Source organism: Populus alba, chromosome 14 (assembly GCF_005239225.2).
Source record: "Populus alba chromosome 14, ASM523922v2, whole genome shotgun sequence".
Taxonomy (NCBI): Eukaryota; Viridiplantae; Streptophyta; class Magnoliopsida; order Malpighiales; family Salicaceae; genus Populus; species Populus alba.
In genome coordinates, this window is record NC_133297.1 from 2,447,909 (window position 1) to 2,453,600 (window position 5,692).

Genomic DNA, 5,692 nt, shown 5'->3' on the forward strand with positions numbered 1-5,692 from the left:
TAATGTAATTTTTATTTATTTGTTTTGAGTTTGTATTTGTATTTGTATTTGTATTGTGGAGGAAAGAGAAAAGAAAAAGAAAAAGAAAAGAAAAGAAAAGAAGCAAAAATAGTGAAATGTGAATGTGTGTGTTTGTATTTTTTATTTATGTTATTGAATTATAAAAATAAAAAAAAAAAGATAAAAAGATTTAATTGATAATTTAAATATGGTTAAATATCTCAAGGACAAATAAAATCAAGTTGTATTTTCCATGAAAATATGAGGACAAGTTTCTACATATATTCGGGGATTTAATAACTGATTTATTCAAGCCTAAGAATTTAATTAATATTTTAAATTTTCAAATCACATCAGAACACGAAGCAGCTTACCTCAGGTAGGGTGTGTTAGGGGTGCTAATACCTTCCCTAACCACAACCAGTCCCTTACCCATGATCTCTGACAAGACCAGTACATCAGGTTTCCTAGTAGCCCTCAATAAATTACTAGGTGGCGACTCCCACGAATGAATTCAAAGCAAACGCAACAACGAGAAAAATCGCCAGCCGATTGCCGCGCGCTGATTATTTTTTTTTGGGGTGCGACACCAGTTAGCATCAGAGAATGCAAAAGGCTCAGAAGAGGGAGAATACAGTACCTGTGTAGAGGTAGAAGTAGCGACAGCGAAAGCAACCAGATTAGCTGTCTTCAACTGCCGCGGTCTAAGAGTCATAGGATGTCTGCTGTGTGCTGGTGGAGACGCAGGGGAAGACGGTTGTAGTGAGGAGACCTGTGGCAACTGATAAGAAGACAAATCAACCATAAGTTTTGCAGACTAGCAGGAGAGGATGATAAAGAAGCAGCCTCAAGCACAAGACTGTCAGCAGAGGAGGGGCTGGAAGTAGAGATTGAAGATGCAGGAGTGCTGGCCAGGGAGGGTGAAGCAGAGGAGAGACTAGAAAGTGCCCCAAGACCATGAAGAGAGGAGACCAATTGACAATATGAACTTGCATCATAAGTGTTGTAACCCATTTTTAGGTCCCCACACAAAAATAAAAATAAAAAAAATATAATAATAACAAAAAATAATAAAATAAAATAAATAATACTACTACTAATAATAAATAAATAAATATATAGCCGAAAGAAATTAGAAAAAATAAATAAGAGGTGGGAGTGCTCAAAAAATGGTCAGAAAATTGGTTAAGGAGGTTAAAAATACAAAGATTGAATTTTTGACAGTATATTCTTGAATGATGAGAGCCCTGTTGGAAAAGAAAATTTGAATTTTGAGGAGAAAAGTCCAAATTTGGATGTTTATGGACTTAATTGGAATTTTATTGAAGGTTTAATTGAATTTATAGAGGGTTTGATTGCAAGAAAAATGGATTTTTAAGTTAATGTGGGCTTTAATTGAAAGAAATTAAAGTTCTGGGGTCAAATTATAATTTTTAAGAGTTGATTTGGTCAAATCAGGGGCTTAATTGCATAAATATTGAAGTTTAATAGCTAATTAGGGACTTAATTGAGAAAATCCGAAACCAAGGACCAAATTGAAACAAACGCGTAAATATAGGGGCTGTAATTAACAAAATCAGGGGCCAAATTGAAGAAATTGAAAGTTTATGGATCAATTGAGGGTCCAATTGCATAAATAAGAGGCCAAGGACTGAAGTGAAAACGTGGCCACCTATAGGGACGGAGACGGAAATTGGAAAGGATGCAATTGAAATGAACAAAAGATAATTAAGGACTGATTTGGAAGTTGACGTGTTGGCGCCATATTTAAATGAAACGACGAGTTTTGTCCAAAACGACGCCGTTTCATGTTGGAAAAAAAAAAGAGAGGACAGAACGGTGTCGTTTTGAACGACATTGTTCCTCTTTCTTCTTCCCCTAGACGTGCAACAGGGGAAGAGAAAGCATTTGTTTTTCTTCCTCTTTCTTCATTAATTCCTGCGATCTACGTGCCCTACAGAAGTCTCAAAACCCCAATCACCTTGATGATGAGAAGTCAGGGGCGCCGCACCCACCAACCAACCCGACGTTGCCCTGCTCCCCATGCACAGTAATGAAGAGGCCCCGCTCCCTTGCCCCCTATAAATAGAGACTTAACGCCAGCACACGGAGAGAGGAGACGACGAACCGAATAGAGGAGTGAACAAACCGAAAACAAAAAAAGCGAACCGAAAGGAGAGAGAAAGGACCGAACAAGAGAGAACCAATAGTAAACCCAAAATTGAGAGGGAGGAAAAGTTTGAAACGAGGTAGAAAACATAAAAACAAACTGGGAGGATAAAGGGAAACCACCGAAAAGAAGAAGAAGAGGAAAGCACACGGAGGAGAAAGGAAGAGTAGTAACCTCTCCCTCCGCTGCTTGAAACAATGGCACCGCTGCTAGGAGTCGCCGTCCGTGAACCACGACACCGCCACCGGCCTCCACCGCAGCACCACTAGCGAAGCAGTCCGCCCAGCAGCACCGCCTCCTTCCCGCCAGGTAAAGTCTTCTTCCCCCTGCATTTTTTTTCACTGTATGCTTTTTCCTCCGGCATGCAGGAGGAGGGGAGGGGAAAAATAATTCCCCCCCGTTGGTTTTCTTGGTGTTGGGCCAGGTTGGTTCTGGCCTAGCACTAGTGGGTTTCTTTCGCTGGGCCAGGCTGGTTCTGGCCCAGCTCTGATGTGTTTGTGGGCCAGACCGATTCTGACCCAGCCTTGCTGTTTGGGCCGGGTATGGCTGATTAGTACTTAAAAGTGCATGTTTATCAAGGTTTTATATCATCATTTTGCACTTGAAGTATCAACAACTCCTTAACTAAAGCATGTTTTATAATAACAAGTTTGATACTATAAGATACCTTAATTTATGGTAAATGCTCATCTTAAATACAAGACTATCACATAAATAAAAGGATTGATTAATGAGTTTAAGCATTGAAAGTGAAAGGACAAAGAGATGGCCAAACTTAGAAAAGAGATGCCGGTGCAGTCCAAACCGGAACATTGCTCGGTAATTGGATCATATTTGGAGCTCTAGATCTCGGATTTAGGTCCATTTTATATGGATGGAAAGGTAAGACAAAGGCCTACAAATTTCATGGGAGCCCAAGATTTAAAAAGGTCATTTTGAAGTCCAAATTGAAGGAACAACGAAGAAGTCCGAAGCTGTCCTGCAGCCCAGACACTATTTAGTGTTCAACCCATATCTTGAGTTCTAGAAGTCCAAATGACCTCATCTTTTTTTTTGTTGGAAAGCTGATACAATTTCCTAGAACATTCCTGAGGATTCTGGGCAAATTATGATGTTAGCAATGACGTCTTGTTCAGACAAGAAGATAAGGATTGTTATCAAGTCAAGATATGGCCACCCACTCATCAATTAGTCAACAAATCAATAGTTCCAAATTTTGGCCTATAAAAGGAGGCACTTACCATGTATTGAGGCATCTTGGTTTCCAGATCAAGATCATGCTCTTGCTTTCTCTCTTTGTATTGCTTATGTTTTGCTTTCATTAATATCAAGTTTATGCACTTCATTTCCTTTCCTTTACTTAGTTAACTTCTTTCTCATTTATGTTCTTATCTTGTTCATCTATGTTTTCTTCTTTCATTATGTTTAGCTAAGTTAATTATGTCAAGGTGAAAAGGTACTAATGGTGTAAGAATAAGTATAATATAAACTTAACATGGACCTTAACGTTGGATACTAACATGCTTTTATATTTGTTTATCTTGTTCAATTTAATACTTTGCTTGTTAAATGGTTAATCTAGATTTTATGTTGTATAACACTTGGTACAACAAATACTTGGTACTTTCATAGCCCATACTGTATGGTATAACCGACACCTGAGCTATGAAAGGAACTTGATTTGTTGTTAACATAAGTTATAATCATGAATGCCTGCCAACATTTACAAGTATTAGCTTTATTTGAATAAGATAACTAATGTAATCATGTTAACAATTTATAATCTGATTGGAACCTCCTTTATGTGTGGTTTCCAATTGAGTAATAAGAGTTTATACTATACTTGTTTGAAGTACTATTAGTGGATCCTCTAACCTTGACATTTATTTTTATCGTTGTTTAATCCTTACATTAATCTTTCAACTCAAAGTTCTCATTAATTTCTTCCTTCTCTTCTTTATTATTGTTGTTGTTGTTGTTATTATTATTAATTATTATTATTATTATTATTATTATTATTATCTGTTCATAAACTCAGTTATATAGGCTGGAAACCTGTGACCCGATCTTTTAGATCATTCTCAGGTATAACAACGCCACGTACTGAGTATTATTATTATTATTACTATTACTAGTACTACTATTGTTATTGTTGCGTTGTTATTTATAATTTATACAATTAACCTTTCTGTGGTTCGACCCCGGGTCTTGCCGGGTTATTTATTACTTCGACACTCCTGCACTTGGGAGAAGACATCAAGCTTTTGGTCGTGTCAAGTTTTTGGCGCCGTTGCCGGGGAGGTAAATTCTTGTATAAATTATAATATTTAATTTATTTTCTCTTTTCACTTTTCATTTTATCTAACTTTTGTTTTCTTTGTTTTGTTTTGTTTCTTTTTCTTCTATTTTCTTTTCTTCCTTTTATTCTCTTTTTACACGTGCATGAGAGTTTGGTCACGTACATTAAGTGGTCGACTTTGTAGGGTATCCTCATCATTTTCAGAAAATATGGCCGAAGAAGATAATCAATCGCTTTATAATGAGAATAATGAGAATAACCGTATGAGAACACTTAGAGACCACGTGAATCCTACAAGAACAAGGGCACCCTCATGCATAGTTTTCACTCCTGATGCATCTCATTTTAATTTTAAGCCAGGTATTATTCAACTTTTACCTTCTTTTCATGGTTTAAACTAAAAATCCATATTTGCATTTAAGGGAATTTGAGGAGGTCTGTAATACCTATAATGACTCAAATTATAGCATGAACACCATTCGATTAAAGCTTTTTCCTTTTTCATTAAAAGATAAAGCTAAAACATGGCTACAAAATTTGAGACCAGGATCTATTTGTGCTTGGGATGAAATGCAACAACAATTTTTAAAGAAGTTTTTTCCATCTCACAGAACAAACTCTTTCAAAAGACAAATCATCACTTTCACTCAAAAACCAGGAGAAAACATTTTTACCAATGTTGGGATAGGTATCGAGATTTGCTTAATACTTGCCCTCATCATGGTTTTGAAACATGGAGATTGGTTTCACATTTTTATGAAGGTTTAACACCTAGAGATAGACAAATGGTTGAATTGATGTGCAATGGAACTTTCGAAGATAAAGACCCTAATGAAGGAATGGAGTACCTAGACTTGCTAGCCGAAAATGCTCAAAATTGGGACACCACAGGTACTTATGAGGTACAAGTAAAAACTCAACCTCATACATCTAGTGGAGGTATGCACAACCTTAGGGAAGATCATGACCTCCAAGCCAAGTTTGCATCTTTAGCTAGAAAAGTCGAAGCACTTGAATTGAAAAAGAGTGGTCAATTAAAATCTATTCAAGACATTGTGTGTCAAATCTGTGAAGCCAAGGAACACTCAACAAATGATTGTCCAACTTTGCCTTCTTTTAGAGAATGCCTCCATGAACAAGCTCATGCTTTAAACAGTTTCCAAAGACCCAACCATAACCCATACTCACAAACGTATAACCCTGGTTGGAGAAATCACCCAAAT